This window comes from Mastigoproctus giganteus, chromosome 12 (assembly GCF_048544385.1).
Source record: "Mastigoproctus giganteus isolate SK-2022 chromosome 12, ASM4854438v1, whole genome shotgun sequence".
Taxonomy (NCBI): Eukaryota; Metazoa; Arthropoda; class Arachnida; order Uropygi; family Thelyphonidae; genus Mastigoproctus; species Mastigoproctus giganteus.
Genome location: NC_143586.1, coordinates 161,239,731 through 161,256,852, shown reverse-complemented (window position 1 = coordinate 161,256,852; position 17,122 = coordinate 161,239,731). Strand labels below are relative to the sequence as shown.

The window sequence follows — 17,122 nt, the reverse complement described above, 5'->3', positions numbered from 1 at the left end:
GCATATAATTTGGCTGTGAAGACACTGCAGGCTAATGGTAGTGAGGCTGTAACCGTTAGAGAAGGAAAAACTGCAGCAGCACCAACCATACTGGCTGTTTTGGATCCATCAGTATAGATTTTACAGGCATGGGAGTTCAGAGTAGTATCAGCTAAGTGCAACTGCCTGATATTAAAGGAAGATACAGTATTCTTTCCCCACTCCAGAAAATGTGTATCATGAGAGGCAGAAACGTATGTCCAAGGTAGAACAGGTGCAGTTACGTCCTGAAAAATATCACTTAAATTGATATTCCAAATCTGAGAAAACTGTTTAATCCTGAGTGAAGCAGGTCTGTTTTCATTTGGCTTGCTCTCATAGAATAAATCCCACCGAGTATTATAAAGATACTCCAAACTGGGGTGAGATGGAAGACTATGGATCTTAGCAGCGTAGTGGAGCAGTAATGATTTTCTACGAAGATGTAATGGAGGATCATGTGCTTCAATATAAAGACTCTGGATTAGAGAAGTCCTAAAAGCGGCCAATGCAGTCCTGAAAGCATTGTGCTGGATAATATTTAGACATTGTAGGGAAGTAGTGCTCCTGGCAGAGTCATAGACCAGACAGTAATAATCTAGCCGTGAAGTTCTATAAAGATGCAGTAGAATATACTGATCAGCACCCCATGACATAGCCGAGACTGATCGCAGTATATTCAGATACTTTAGACATGTATTTCATAAATAAGGGATATGAGCTTGGAAGTTCAGCTTGCTGTCTAATATCAGTCCAAGAAATTTAATGGTACTAACAAGGGGGATTGGAATATTGTTTATTTGTAGTTCTGGATTGGATTGGGATGGAGAGCTCATTTCTTGCAAAAGTGAGTGAGAGTGCATTTCTTTTCTGATAGTCAGTAGCCATTCCATGAAGTCCAGGATTGTATTCTGGTAATGGCAAGTTGGAGCTGCCATTCAATGGTGTTCATACTTTGAGACTGACGAGAAATGGTAAGGTCATCTGCATACATGTAAGTTCCAACGGTTTTTGGGATATCTCATGTTATGCTGCTAACTCGGATTGAAAATAGTGCTGGACTAAGTATCAATCCCTGCAGAACTCCTTCTTCCTGAATGCGAGATGCATAGAGTACGTTTTTATATCGGACCTGAAAACAACGCAATTGCAGAAAATTTTGAATTATTTTTGGCAAATGGCCCCTAAGCCCCAAATGGTAAAGGTCCATAATAATCCCATGATGCCATTTAATGTCAAATGCCTTTTCAAGATGTAGGTTGACCATGACTAGATATTGTTTCACGACAAAGGTAGTGTGAATATGAGATTTGGCTTTGATAAGCACATCCAGCATTGATCTATTCTTCCAAAAGCCATACTGTTGATCTGGAAGGAGATTCTGACTCCAGGATGTAAGTAAGCCTAGTATGAACCATCCTTTCGAAAATTTTACCCATGCAGCTCTTAAGAGATATTGGCCTGTAATTTTCAACACAGGAATGATCTTTTCCTGGTTTTGGTAAGGCAATAATGAAAGAATGACACCAGGAAGAAGTCTCGTTTCGCTTTCCGTCTAATTTGTCTTGCTTCTGCTTTAAGCCTTTTATAAGCAACGAGGTTATTAGTGGTGGGATTCTTAAGGAAATTATTCCAAGCTCAGCTTTTTTCCTGTTTGGCAGTGAAGCAATCTGTATTCCACCAGTGATTTCGGTGATTGCATTATGTCTTGGATTTTGGAATGTAGGTATTAGCAGCAGTCAGAATCTGATTGGTGATGTAAGCTTGCACAGACTATGACAGTAGATAACCATCACGGGTACCCATGCTCACTGCAAGACACAAGAAATTGTGCCTTGCAGGAACGTGTCAGCACCAATGCTGGACTATCAACGTGGAAATCTCTGACCTGGTCTAACAGATCCCATTTTCAACTCTATCATGCTAATAGGCATAACAGAATTCTGAGAAAGTAACAGGAGACTGTGGCACCTGGATGCACTATTGGTGGTCAGCAGGCAGGATGCAGTAGCATTATGGCTTGGGAACTATTTTCATGGCACATGCCCTTGATTAATGTTATTCAACATCATGATGGAATGCCTAGATTTCTACTGTCACTGACAAAGTAGAAATTTTTCAAAGTAGAAAAAATTTCTACTGTCACTGACAACACCCCTTCATGATGGCAGCATATTCAAACAACTCTGGTGTCTATCAACAAAATAATGTACCTTACCACAAGGCCTAGCAGGTTGCTAACTGGTTTTAGGAACACAATGAATTCTCTGTCCTCCCATGGTCACCCAACTTACCTGATCTCAAACCAATTGAGCATGATTGGGACTACGGAAAAAAGGCCATTCAATGCGACGACAATCCATTCTGAGAGAGAGGGCAAGAGCTTATGATAGAATCGCTATAGAATACTTGGAAAGAGAGCAATGTTGTGTATGTGACTTTCAGTTCTTGTGATTTACTTTCAAAATATTGGACATATCCAGCAACTGTTGATGGAAATCATGGACATCCTTCAAGGATAGTGCAGCACTTATACTGTTAAAAAAATATATCAAACTATTCAAATATCATCTGATTGAAAATAATAAAAAAATAAACAAAAAAAAAAAAAAATAGTAAACTATATTTTAGATCATAAGATTGTATACTTTTAGATGCCCAACTCAATGCCAGAATTTACACTTGTGCATCAGGCAACACAGCGGCAATCCCTAAGGCAGAATGAACTGAAGAATGAAATTTCATCTGTGATTTAAATGTTAGCTCACCACATATATAACAAAAACTATTAGAATGATAATGATACATTTATGAGGCAACTTAAGTTGTAAATACATATATACATTTAAAAAGGATATACAACATTTAAAAAGGATACAAAACATTTAAAGAAAAGGATCACAAACAATAATGACCTTAATCAAGTAATGTCCAGCACACAACTGAAAGAACAGTCTATTCTGAACTTGTTTGAATAGCTGTCTGCTACAAGTATAGAGTTTTGCAGACGGTTGAACATGGCTCAGCTTGTCAGACCACCTATCACCCAGAACAACCCTTACCACACATTCAATCATTTTGTAAGACCACACTCTATTACTATTTCGTTACTGTATTATTTATATCAAAATTTATCACATAAAAATTGTGCATAATTAAGAATTATGCAAAAATTGTTCGTGCGACAAAATGTGTGTTGACCAGTGTTAATGGAAGGGAAGGACAGACATTGAAGTTGTTTCTGGCTCATGCTTTATAAGTTTGTTTTCTTGCATCATTTGCCACTACTAATACTTTTGATATATCTTCCTCCTACAGTGGATAAATTACAATTTGCCTTAACTCTGAACACAGAGTAGAGAAATTCAATCAAGGGATAACAGGTAGCTCTAATATGATTAAAATCGTGATTTTAATGAATCTATTGCACAACTGGTTGATCAATACAAATGTTGATGGCTGGTCTCTAGATAATAGGTTTCAGCATATATTTTCATCCAATCACTTCATGCTAAAGTGTCCTTTCCCTACCAGAAAGAGCCACTACCTTGATCTCATATTTACTTAAGTCAATACAGCACTACCAAATGCTCTCTTCAACTCAAATCACAAACTCATGTGGCTAGAATTCCAGATTATAGCAGTTGTATTTCTGACCAGAATGTTCATCTTAATAACTTTAACAATGCAGGATATAAATAATAAATAAACAGTCACCTAAAATCACATTCTTGGGATAACATCATTGAAAGAAATCCTATAGAGTTGACATCAAAATTCTATGAGATAATAAAAGGAGCAATAGATAACCTTGTACCAAAAGACAAACTAACAAGAAACAATCATCCAATATGGTTTTCATTCAACCTTTGTAAAGTTTGAAAATGGAAAAATCATTACATACCAAATACGAAAAAGGGCCAGGAACCATTTGTCTTCTGTGATTATGCCTTACTCAGGAATGCTGAAAAAAAAAAAAAAATAAATAATAATAATAATAAAATTAATAAAGACTATAGCAGATATATTACAAACATAAAAAAAAATCAAATCTAATATAATAATAACAATATGACACCTACTTTTAGATACAAACAATACACAATAAATACTTCATTATTCCTATTATTATGATTACTGCAAACACAAACCTCACAGAAGCAGAGTACCTTGCTGGGCACTTAAAGTCACTACAGAAGAGAAAAAAAAAAAAAAAAAAACAGCAAAATTTTTTGGTTCACTTTCCACTCAGATATGATGATTTGCTGCTCCTGCCCACTTGGCTACAGAGGCACCTAGATATAAGATGGTCTGTAACCAACAAAATGTTACGGATGCACTTCAAAGTACTGTATACAAAAGAGCAGCTAAGAAATCTGATGGAACTGAATCTTTTGGAAGAAGTAGGGCATAGGTATATCACACATTTTCACATGACTAACACACATCATTGATAGGTACTTAAAAAGGTGTTTATCCAAACTGCACATGTCAATTTTATTAAATTTATTAGTAAAAATTACAGAAATAATGGTGGGACAACAATTATTAAATTTCATTAAAATTAAATTCTCTGAACACGAACTTCGATTCATAAAAGGAAGCTATTTTGTATTACTACAATAGATGAAAGTGTTCAACTTGATGCACACTTCCTCGATCTCTCAAAGCATTTGACTTGGTAACTCTGGAATATCTGATAATTAAGCTGTATCACAATGGTCTACATGATAATACTTGGATCAACAGTTATCTAATGGACAGATCTAATAAAATCTTATTCAGAAGAATGGAGTCCAATTATTTTTCTCAAAATAATTGGTGGGTGTGTCTTGGGGATCTTAACTTCCTGAACGATCTTCCACTCAATACGGAGGAACAGATAAAATTCCATGTCTTTACAGATCATATTTAAAATTTACAAAACATATACAATATTCTACCACTGACATCCACCTTAATAGAATCTTACAACAAACACCGCTGAATGGTTAACATACAATATTTTATATTTAAATGCAGAAATATGTCAATTGTAAGCTTTGCTAATTCCAGAAAGTGCACGAAATTTGCTTCAATTACACAGTTGGTAATAATACATTAAAAAATAATGTCAGTCCAGGTGGGTGTGATGTTCGCTGATAATGCTCCATTTCATATGCATATTAAACAAAATGACAATTTGCCTTTAAAAAAAATTTGAAAGAAGATTTAGAGAGCACTTGCAGATTTTAACTGCCCACAACTCTTCCTCCATCAAAGGCAGGTAGTGTTGGGATATCAGAGACGTGGTGTCACACAGATATAAGGAAGGCAGAACTGAAATTTGGGGAGTACAATGTGTACAGGAAGGATAGACAGGATAGGAAGGGAGGAGGGGTTCTGCTATTACTTAAGAAACACATAAAATCCAAGGAAGTGCAGCCAGTCGACATCGATGGACACGGCAGTGTCGAGTCAGTTTAGTGTGACATAAGCACTGGGAGATCAAAATTGAGAGTGGGAGTATGTTATAGGCCTAATGAATCTGATGAATATAATAAAAAACTGTACAGGGAAATAGAGTGGGCCAGTAAATCAGAGAGTCTTATAATGGGAGGTTTTAATTTACCGGATATTGACTGGAATTTGTGGGTTGGTCACTCACACATTAGCAAGGCTTTTGTGGATTTATTGGATGATTGTTTTCTACATCAGCATGTTCTGGAGGCAACTATAAGGAGTAATACTCTTGATCTGATTATCAGTAGTGATTCTTCATGCATCAAGAATCTGCAGATAAAGGAACCACTAGGTTGCATTGATCACAATGTGCTCAAGTAGGATTTACTGAGAGAGGTAACTACCATCAGGGGTAAAGAGAAGGATTTTTGCTTTAGTAAAGGCGACTATGGAGGTTTGAGACAGCATTTAAATTCTATACGGTGGGAAAAACTGATGATGTCACCAACAGCAAATTCAAATTGGGACGCATTCAAAGAATTAATGTTGGAAGCTACTGGGCTTTTCATACCAACTAAGTTTTTTTTTTTTTTTTTTTTTTTTGGTAGTTGTTGGCGCATCAGCTTCTGTGGCCATAGTGCACCTCCCAAGGTTTTTGCAGTACTTTGATCCAAGCCCGAGGCGGGATTCGAACCCGCAACCTTTGGGTTGCCAGGCAGGCACTTTACCCACCCGGCTAGCCCGGTCGGCAACCCAACTAAGAAATAATGTTCAAGGCTTGGGCCCAGATGGATGTCAGATGAACTAATGTGACATATTGTTGTTGATATTTGGTTTTTAGGACCATTAGCAACTAAAGTCATATTGCTCTGGGGATATGCGGTGGTATTTCCCTGACCTTTCTGCATCCTCAGTATTTGGTGGTCACGGGCTCGAACCATGGTCTAATCAAGATGCGTGTGCTACGCACTGTAGCTCCTGCCCACCTGGCCACAGAGGCAGCAAAGAAGAAATATGCATGGAATACATATAAACTAATGGATGACATGAAAGCCTATGAGAGATATAAGATGTTGTTGTCGTTGTTTTGTTTTTAGGAGCATTAGCAACTAAGGCCATATTGCTCCGGGGATATGCGATGGTCATTCACTGACCTTTCCGCACCCTCCATATTTGGTCGCAGGCTCAAACCCTGGTCTAATCAAGAAGTATGTGCTACGCACTGCTGCTCCTGCCCACCTGGCTACAGAGGCACCTAGATATAAGATGGTCTGTAATCAAGTCACAAAGGAGATTAGGCAGGCAAAGGCAGATTATGAGAAATCTTTGGCAAACAATGCAAAGAAAAACAGTAAAGAATTCTTTACCTGTGTAAATTGTAGAAGGGAAGGGATGAATCAGATTGGTCCACTGGATATTGATGGTTCAACTGTTGATGATACTGTTCAGGTGGCTAACAAACTAAATGTGTATTTTGCATCTACATTCACACACGAGGAGTTATTCAGGGTGGGGAATGCCAGAGGTGAATTAAACTCTGGCAGTGAGCTAGATGATTTTGTAATAATTGAGAGGAAAGGGGAGGAGAAATTGTTGAAGATAAACATAAAAAAAAGGCACCCAGGGTGGATGGGATCTATCCAGTTATATTAAAGGAGGCAGCAAAGGAAGTAAGCAAACCCTTAGCCATAACTATGAAAGCTTCCTGTCAGGGGAGGTACCCATAGACAGGAGATGTGCAAATGTGACACCAATTCACAAAGGAGGATCAAAGGGCGACAAATAATTATAGATCTGTTAGTTTAACTTCTGCTCCAGGGAAATTAATGGAGGCACTGGTTAAAGAAGCACTGCAGGACCATCTAGACAAGACTTCAGTTACAGCTCGGACACAGCATGGTTTTGTTAAGGGGAAGTCTCGTCTGACCAATTTGATTGGATACTATGATGTAGTCACAAAGGAACTGGATGCAGGGAATAACTTTGATATCATATATTTGGATCTTAGAAAGGCTTTTGATACTGTTGCACATGGAAAACTGCTGCACAAATTGGAGCAGTGTGGCATTGGAGGCAAATTGCTGCTATGGATAAAGGGGTGGCTGAGGGGGAGAAGACAGAGTGGTATCAATGGACACTGCTCGTCGTGGACTAATGTTATTAGTGGAGTCCCTCAGGGCTCAGTGTTGGGTCCATTATTGTTTTCTGTATTAATAAATGATACTGATGATAGTATATCAGGCTTACGAAGGTTGGCAGGGTTGTTAAGGACACTAATGACAGTACGTTGCTGCAACAGGATCTAGAAAAGTTGAGCAGATGGGCTGAGAGGTGGCAAATGAAGTTAACATTGACAAATGTAAAGTACTGCATATGGGAAGCAGTAACCCCATAGTAACACATCAACTCTGTGGTACTACACTGACATTGATAGAGAATGAAAAGGACCTGGGGTAATTGTGTAGGCAGATATGAAGTTTTCTGAGCAGTGGAGATGGTCTGCAAGAGTAGTTCATGGTGTCTTGTGAATGATATACAGGAATTTTTCTAGCAGGGATAAGGAGGTGATTATCCCCTTGTATAAGACAATGGTCAGGCACCCTGAAGTACTGTATACACATTTGGAGGCCTCATTTTAAGAAGGATAGAACTGTTGGAACTAGTACAGAGAAGGGCAACAAGATTAGTGAATGGAACAAAGTATTGCTCTTACAAAGAAAGGCTTAAGTTTTGCAAATTACAGTGTCTGGAGACTAGGCACCTGTGTGGTGATCTGGAGGTGTATAAAGCCTTGAATGGTTTGAGCATGCTCAATGCTGATGGAATTCTTCCTCTTGCTCAGAATAATCACCTGAGAGGGCATAAATTCAAATTAAAGAAAGACAGTTGTAGGATAGATGTGCAGAAGTTTGCCTTTAGCCAGCAGGTAGTTGATTGGTGGAACATACTTCCATCTTTTGTTGTGGAAGTTGTTGGCCTAAATAAATTTAAGGCTGCGCTGGACAGGTATTTGGAATGAATGGAAGAGTGAAATGGGAGCGGTTTGATTTATTTTTTTTTTTTTTTTTTAGCTGATACTGCATAAGCTTGCTTTCTTGCATCGTATACCTCTACTAATGCTAATATATATCTATAAAATTTACATCTGACCCAAGCTAGAATATGCTTCACAGGTGTGGCCTCCATATCTCAGATAATTAATTGTTGCAATTGAATAAGTCCAAATTCATGATATTAAATATTTGTGCTATAAAAGCAAAACAGAATACAGCAAAAATGCTATAATATATGGTGGAAAAAAAATGTGGTGTCAAGCCCTTTTCTTGTAGAGAGAAGGATAAAAAGAGACATTACATTCTTGAATAGGCTTAATGCTGGCAGAATAAAATATGCACATCTCATAGCACTCAAAACATAAAATGCCATCAAGAACATTTAGAGGCAAACTCCTCAATCCAAAAAATTCAAAAACCAATAGTGCTTTCTTTTTTTTTTTTTTCAAGTTCCTAACAAGAACAGCTAGAACTGTCAATGGATTAAAAATTGATACCCTTGAAAAACCATCTATTCTTAAAGAGGAAATTAAGAAAATATAATAAGAAAATAATTCCCCATGGTTATTCTCTCTCTCTCTCTCTCTCTCTCTCTCTCTCCCCCCCCCCTATATTAGTGACCTTCCACTGATGGGAAATCCTACTTAGTTTTACTGATGACACCAAATTCTGTTTCGGCTAGATGCTTTTTAAGGATACGTTCATGGGTACTGAGCTTCTGATTTGGCACTTGTAATTCTTGCACTCTCTTCAAATTGGAGTGCCACATGGAGGTCAGTTTTCACACTGGCCTCCATGTAGCATTCCAGTGTATGGGTTATGAGTGCTCTGCAAATTTTAAGTTGGTTGATTCAATATTTAAGAATAGAAAAATGCCTGACTGTAGAAGCCACCTCTTTGACCTTGGTGAGATGATTGATGGTAAAGTTTAAAATAAAGCAAAGCACTGGATGACACAATGTGTGTGTCTGTCTGGCTACTTTTCATTTTTAATTGTTTTCATGTAAATTTATTTAAGTTAATTTTTGTTAATAATGTTTATTAGTTTAGAACTTCATTTTTAAACTGAGTGTTTTAAATTTTAATACCTTGTTTTATATACATACAGACCTGGAGAAAGATTGATGCTAAAATTCTCTCAAATAACAATATCCTTTCTATAAACAATATTCTTGTTGACAAGCAGGAAATGTGACAAAGTTTTAAGGTAAATAAAGTAATTAACAGTTAAGTATTAGTTTAAATAATAAAGCAGTAATTCAAATGTTTCCTTACTGGCTGTCGTAGCATTGTACAGTACCATAGCCACTCAATTCAGACTTTTTGGTAAGAGTGACTGTAACAGGCATTTTCATTTATTCTAGATTAGGAGACTTTCCTTTTATTCATTTTACTCTCTCCAAAAATTTTCATTTCGGCATGTTACAGATTTATCTTATTATGTTAAAATAAAGCTAACTGGCTATTTTACTACTTTAAAATTTTTTAAGTCACATTTCCTATTTGGTCAATGTTAACAAAAAAAAATTGCTTTTATTTTCTCCTGGTCACTAAAAAAAAGAGCTACAATAATATTCCCTTCTGTACAGTGTGTTAGTTGTCTGTCGGCACCAGGGGTTTCCCCCATCTCCGCTCCCTTCTGTACAATTTACATTACTCACATTCCGCATTCCCTACATCTGAGTGTCACCATGTTTCTGATATCCCTCTAAGTCTGCATCTGATCACTTAAGCAATGTGTCAAATATGTCATCTTCCATCTTATGGACTGCCCAATGTCTTTTGCAACTGGATGTGCAGTTTGCTATCTGACTGCTCACTGTAGGTAAATGGCTCTGCCTTAACACCGAAAGAAACTAACTTCAGTGTTCAGTTCTTTCTCCCATTGCTTCTGTCTTCTATATTAATGATAGGATATCCTATTTAGTTTTACTAATGACAGCAGATTCCATTTCTGCTAGATGCTTTTTTATAGTTATATCCATTGGTACAGAGCTTCTGAAATGGCACCGTATTTCCCCCCCCTCCCACACACACACACACACACACACACACACACTCTTTCTCTTCAAAACAGTCCAAACATGCTGCAACTAGTCAGCAACCATTCATTATCCAACTCCAAACTCAGAGGACCACTTTTCCTCTTCCTCGTTTATTCCTTCTTTTCTCTGAAGTGTCTTGAGAAGACATTTTTCAGAGAAGACAAGTGTCTTCTCAGCCTTCAATCCATTGCAGTGTACAAAGTAATATAGTTTCTAATGTCTTTTGTGAATGAGTTTTTTTTTTTAAATAAAATTTATTTACTATGCTTCTATGCACTAGTGCAGGGCCGAATTTATACTTGTTGGGGCCCTAAGCTATAATGTATGAGGCCTTTCTCTCTTATAGTTCACCTGTGATAATATTAAAAAAAGGATTTTTTAAGATGGAGCAAGGCCCCTTGTAATGTGAGGCCCCAAGCTATAGTTTGTTTAGGTTATATGTAAATACAATCCTGCACAAGTATACATGCAAATACATGTGTGCCTGTTTTGTTCTTAGTAATCTTAACACAGCCCATATATTTTCTTGATCCATAAGACCTTCAGCAGGCCTAGTAATCCACCAATTTTCTTACCAGACTGCTGCATATCAAAAAGTGCAAGAATCACTTTTGCCTCTCTTGTACAGGGTGGCCACTGAAAGACTGAAGGGTTTGAAAAAGTCATAACTTGTTCATTTTCAATCTTTTTTATTTTCTTTTTTTTTTTTTTTACAGGTTATAGAGGATCCCTTGGAGATTAAAATGGCTATGTATGATGTCCAGCAACAAGTAAAACTCATTTGGTTTTTCTATTCCAGTGAAAGATCAATTATTGAAACTCAGAGAAAATACCGGCAACATTTTAAAGTAAGAGTATCTCCTAGCAATAACATGATTCGGAACCTAATCACCCGGTTTGAAAGAACTGGATCAGTCGGCGATCTTCCGGGAAGAGGTCCTAAGCACACTAACGCAGCGGTGGAAGCTGTACGGCAGAGTGTCCTTGAGGATCCATCTGCCTCTACCCGTCGTCGCTCTGCTCAACTCGGCATCACCAGAACATCACTTCAGAAGATTCTGAAACTGGATTTAAAAATGTTTCCATACAAGATCCAAATGGTCCAAGCTTTACTACCCCAAGATACTCAGCAGCACCTGCAGTACGCCATTCGATTTCAACACCTAGCTAGAGATAACAACTTTTTGAACAACTTGATAATGAGTGATGAGGCCCATTTTCATTTAAATGGGTACAACAAACAAAACTGCAGATTTTGGGGTACTGAGAATCCCAGGGAATTACATCAGCATCAATTGCATCCCCAAAAATGCACTGTTGGTGCGGTGTTATGGCTGAAACAGTTATCAGTCCCTATTTCTTTGAAAATGAGGAAGGTCAGCTGGAAAGAATCAACGGGGCCCTGTATAGGACAATGCTTGAAAATTTTTTAGGCCCAGCGGTTGAAGATAATCAGGAGGTATGGTTCCAACAGGATGGAGCTACTGCGCACACTGCCAGGGCGACCATGGACCTCCTGCGAGAAATTTTCGGTGAACGAATAATTTCAAAAAATGCTGAATTTGTTTGGCCTCCGCGTTCATCTGATTTGACGGCTCCAAACTTCTTTTTGTGGGACTACTTGAAAGAACGGGTTTACGTAAATAAACCTCAAACAATTCAAGAACTTAAGGAGAACATTCGAGCTGAAATCCGACGTTTACAACCTGAAACCTTGGGTAGGGTCATGGAAAATGCTGTGGAAAGAGCCTGTATTTGTGAGCAGGAAAATGGTGGTCATTTGAGGGATGTTGTTTTTCACAAATAATACTAAAAAAAATCCATTAATTATATTTTCAAATAAAATAATAAAAAATTTAAAAAATCATGTGTTTGTAAAAGTTATTTTTGTTTTATATCATTCAGTCTTTCAGTGGCCACCCTGTAGAAGTGATTACAGACTAATTGATTAAGCAGCTATTGTTAATCTCTTAGTCTGTGCATCCCCTCAAACCAAGCAGTTTTCTGACCCACCTAACAATTCCTTGATAGTGTTCTTGTACCATTTATATTAAAGAATTATAGTAAAATCAGCTTCTCCTGTTAAACATGTACAGACTATACCAAGACAAATTCTACCCTCCTATCATGAATTGGAAAAATTCCAGACACTTTCAAATTAGAATTAGTATTAGCAGAAGCAAATGATACAAAGTAATAAAATTAGATGGCATCAATCAAACTAAAAACTACTCACATCACCTTAATAATTTCACTAATGTTTCTTTAAATTTATTAAAACTATTCACTTTTTCCCCAGTAATAAATTACTCTAGCTGAAAGCAAATTTTCACACATCTGCCTGGCAACCATCCATTAAATTAATTAATGTCCTCCATAATTTACTTAACCCATTTAATGCCTTAAACACATCAATCAGGTCTTTGTGCAAGTGACTAGTTTCCAGATTGTGAAATTTGCAGAACTGCTGAAAACAGTACCCATTTGTGCCCATGATTAATATTTTAATGTTCTCTGCGCCCATTCCAACAGATCCACATCCTCCCTAAATTATGCCTCCCAGATCTGCATGCAAGATGTAGCCTAATCCTTACATTATACTACAAAGAATCATCTCGGTGTCCTGCTGGAAAAATTCTAGCATATCATTACCAGAACCCCCATGGGTTTGGCTAATGGCCTGTCTGCACTGCTCAGAGAACTTTATGTCAGACAATATAATTACCATTTAGCATTTGTCACCACCCTGACTGTAATATAAGCGGAGATGGGAGAAATCCCAGGTGCCGTCTGACATGAACATACCTGTAGTATAATCCACTGGATCGTAGAGGTCTCATCTTTGAGCCAACAATCAAAAATTTATGTAAATCCACTGTTTTTGTGAGCACGTGGCTGTTCCCAAATGCTACCGCTTTGGTCACATGACCCACACCTGTAAGAAAACACAGTCTACCTGTGGCTTTTGCACGGACACTGAACATGAATCCACATTCTGTCCCAGGAGAGCAGAACCCGCAATTTCTGTGAATTGTAAAGAAACAAAGGCCAATCTACATAAGGCTAAGAGTACACAACAAAACAGAACCGACTATGGGGAATAACAGGAATCACTATAATCAAACAAAGATTAAATAATTTGCAGAGCACAATGCTCAGAGATCAAAGGCTGTTGCCACACAAATGGCCTAAAAAGCCACAGAAGAAAATTATGAGATACTAATGCTACAGGAGCAATAAACCTATAACGAGGAAGTAAAAGGCCACCCCCTTGATTACAAGTCGATGGAGACAACCCATGGGCTGCTATCGCTGTCCGGAATCCTGACCTCACGGTAACCAAGATCTCAGACCTATGTACAAACTGAGCCGTATGTGCCCATACAGCCTCACCACTAGGGGAATTTTATGTCACCTCTATATATGCCCGTCCGGGAGACGATACATTGCCCGTGACAAGATATATGCAAAATATCCAACTACAAATGCGGAATGCCAAACTCATAGTAGGAATGGATGCCAACTGCAGATCCCCTGCTTGGCACAGTGAAAGACCAGACCACAGGGGTGCAAAAAATAGTCAGAACCTGGAGGATTACATCTCCAACAGTAATCTGGCAGTTCTGAACAGGCCTAATCAAACCTCAACTTTCTCCAGCACACTATGGGAAGCAAATATAGATGTAACTCTCACCACTTGGTCAATTGTTGGGCATCTCTCCCCCTGGGTGGTACAAGAACGCTGGACCAGCTCAGACCACAGAATCCTAACCTCCACCACTCCCTCGTAGCACAGTATCCACCTAGATTCCTCTCGCCAAGATACGCCATTCAAAAAGCAGACTGGAACTTATTCCAACAGACATTAATGGAAAAAGCCAGGAATTTCGACCCGAAATATCTCAATCCAGACCAACACTAACAAAAAATAACACAGCTTATAACTGAAGCAGCAAACATGGCCATCAGGAAGAAGCAGCCCTTTCCCAAAACAGTCCACTGGTGGTCCACCAGAACTCCAGGCAATAAGACAGCGAGTGAATAATGCCCGAAAAAGGTTCCAAAGGGCATGCAGATCTTGACTTACTCAGACAGCAATACCAGGAGGTCAGGAACCAATATACAGCTCAAATTAAAACAAGAAAGAGACACTCCTGGGAAGACCTTGTCCACAGTGGGAAATGCAGACCCCTGGGGAGTGGTGTATAAAGTCACCACCAGTAAACTCATCAGGGGAGAAGTCATTGCTGCCACCTTAACACCTTGAGGAACATACACCAGATCCTGGAACTCTTCCATTAATAACATATTGGACCATATCTTCCTACCTTGAATAACTCCACACATACAGGAACAGAGAACTCTGCAAGGGGAATGAAAAATACTCCACCCAGACAGTGGAGCCCCCCTTTCACAATAATGGAACTCAACATAGCTGCAGCCAAAATGCAAAACAAGAAAACTCCCGGCGAAGATCAAATAGAGCCAGAAATACTAAAACAGGCAGTGGAAATGATATCGGATACTATATTAAACCTAGCAAATCAATGCCTCAAGGAGGGTTTCTTTCCAACTTTGTGGAAGACAGCCCGAGTCAGACTTATCCTGAAAAACCCCAGGACATGCCAGGCTCATACAGGCCTATTGCTCTGCTGTCGATGCTGAGCAACCTCTTTGAGCAACTCATCTACTACAGAATTGAAAACCGATACCAGAATGCTCAATTGATGTCAAGAAATCAATTCGGTTTCAGGAGGGGATGCTCCACCACTGATGCCCTCAAGAGGATCATCGATGCAGTCAGAAACTGTAACAGGAAATATTTCCTCTTCATCTCAATTGATTTCGCTGGAGCCTTTGATTCCCTCTGGTGGCCGTGTTCTGGCCAGTCTCCGGTGGACTCAAATCCCATCAAATCTATTTCGCTGCCTGAAATCTTACCTGAAGAATCACAGTCAGCACTCCCTTTACCTCTGTACCCAGACCTGTTTACATGGGCTGCCCCAAGGGATCCGTCCTGGGGCCGCTCCTGTGGAACCTGGTGCTTGATGAGTTTTTAAATCTAGATATTCCAAATGTCACTACACAGGCATAAGCTGATGATCTGATTATGATGCTTCAAGCAGACAGCAGGGCTCAACTGGAGGCCATAGGTAATCATGCCATACACATGCTACAGGATTGGGCCAAGAGGAATCTTCTAATGACCTCAACCAAAAAAAACAAACTCAATACTCCTCAGGGGTGCTCTTGATCCTGGTAGACCTCCACTAATCAAAATAAATGGAGCAACCATCAAACTCAAACAGGAACTAAAATATTTAGGAATAATACTAGACCGAAACTTGAACTTCACATCTCATCTCTGTTACCTCAGAACCAAAACAAGGAGGCTCTCGGCCCTGATAAAAGGAGGGACTGGGGACTAAAGAAGAGGGCTCTCTCTCCCTTCTATACAAAGCTCTCTTCATCCCTATCCCGGCCTATGGTGCAGGCACCTGGTATCAGAAAGCAAACACAGCAGTCAACAAGAAAAAGCTGGAGTCAATCCACCAATCCATACTATTGACAACAACTAGAGCCTGCTGCACGGTGAGCACCCATGCACTCCAGGCCCTGGTGGGCTTCCTTCCCCTGGACCTGGAGATTTGTGCACTGTGGGCTGCTGCACCAACATTCGAAAGGAAGAACCACAACTTATCTAGACTACACAACAGGTCCACAGAAAAGGAAATCCTCAGAAAATAAGAGGTTAAAGGAACATCTGCAATCTATCTGGAAAAATAGATGGAATCTTATCACAAAAGGACAAGTCACCAAAAAATTTATACCCAATGTCAGCAGGGTATATCCTATCTCCCCATCCTGGTTTTCCCCTGGCTTGCACACCACCTTCCTTCTTACGGGACACAGCTCCTTCAGAGGGAAACTCCACGAGCTGGGAATCTCCGACAACCCGAGCTGTAACTGTGGGCAGGAGGAAACCTGGGAACACCATATCCATAACTGTGACAACTATGAGGACCTCAGATATCAGCTATACACACGTATCAACTCCTTACTAAGGAACCAAGAAGAAATAATATTGCAAGAAGATGATAATTACCGGGCTTTTACCATCTTTGCCCGCAAACTCTTTGAAAGACAAAGATCCCTGCCACATCATCACTAACCTATGAAAACACAGATGTGACTACCGGAAATGACTGCAAAACTCTGAACTAGTGACCACTTGAAGTAGATACAACACATGAACATGACGAACTAGACCTGACTTCTGGACTTGGACCTCCACCGGACTAACGCAAAGATGAAAATTGCATCTTATGACGCCATACGGTGCCCTGCCTAGACACTGCCTAGCCTGCTTTTTATTCCTCTTTCCCTGGAGGGGGGGCTGTCTCATCCCCCTCCTGTCACCACTCTTTCTCCTCTGGTGAGGCATGGGCATGCCCCACTATTTCAACAGGAGTCATCTTCCCTATCAAACCCTTACTTGCAATTTCCAACCCCCAGTCTTCCGCCTCCCCTCCCATCTCTTTCCCCTTACACAGCGCCTGCCCC

General features: G+C 39.3%; 1 protein-coding gene across 7 annotated transcripts in view; it reads right to left on the bottom strand.

Annotated features, from left to right (window-relative positions):
* Positions 1–17,122, bottom strand: part of LOC150077549 (uncharacterized) — a 308,710-nt gene that overhangs the window by 231,377 nt on the left and 60,211 nt on the right. For all 7 annotated transcript variants that reach the window (XR_016547746.1, XR_016547750.1, XR_016547745.1 and 4 more), the window contains exon 2: positions 3,923–3,982. The gene's annotated coding sequence lies outside the window, so the exon portion shown is untranslated. The remainder of the gene's footprint in view (positions 1–3,922; positions 3,983–17,122) is intronic.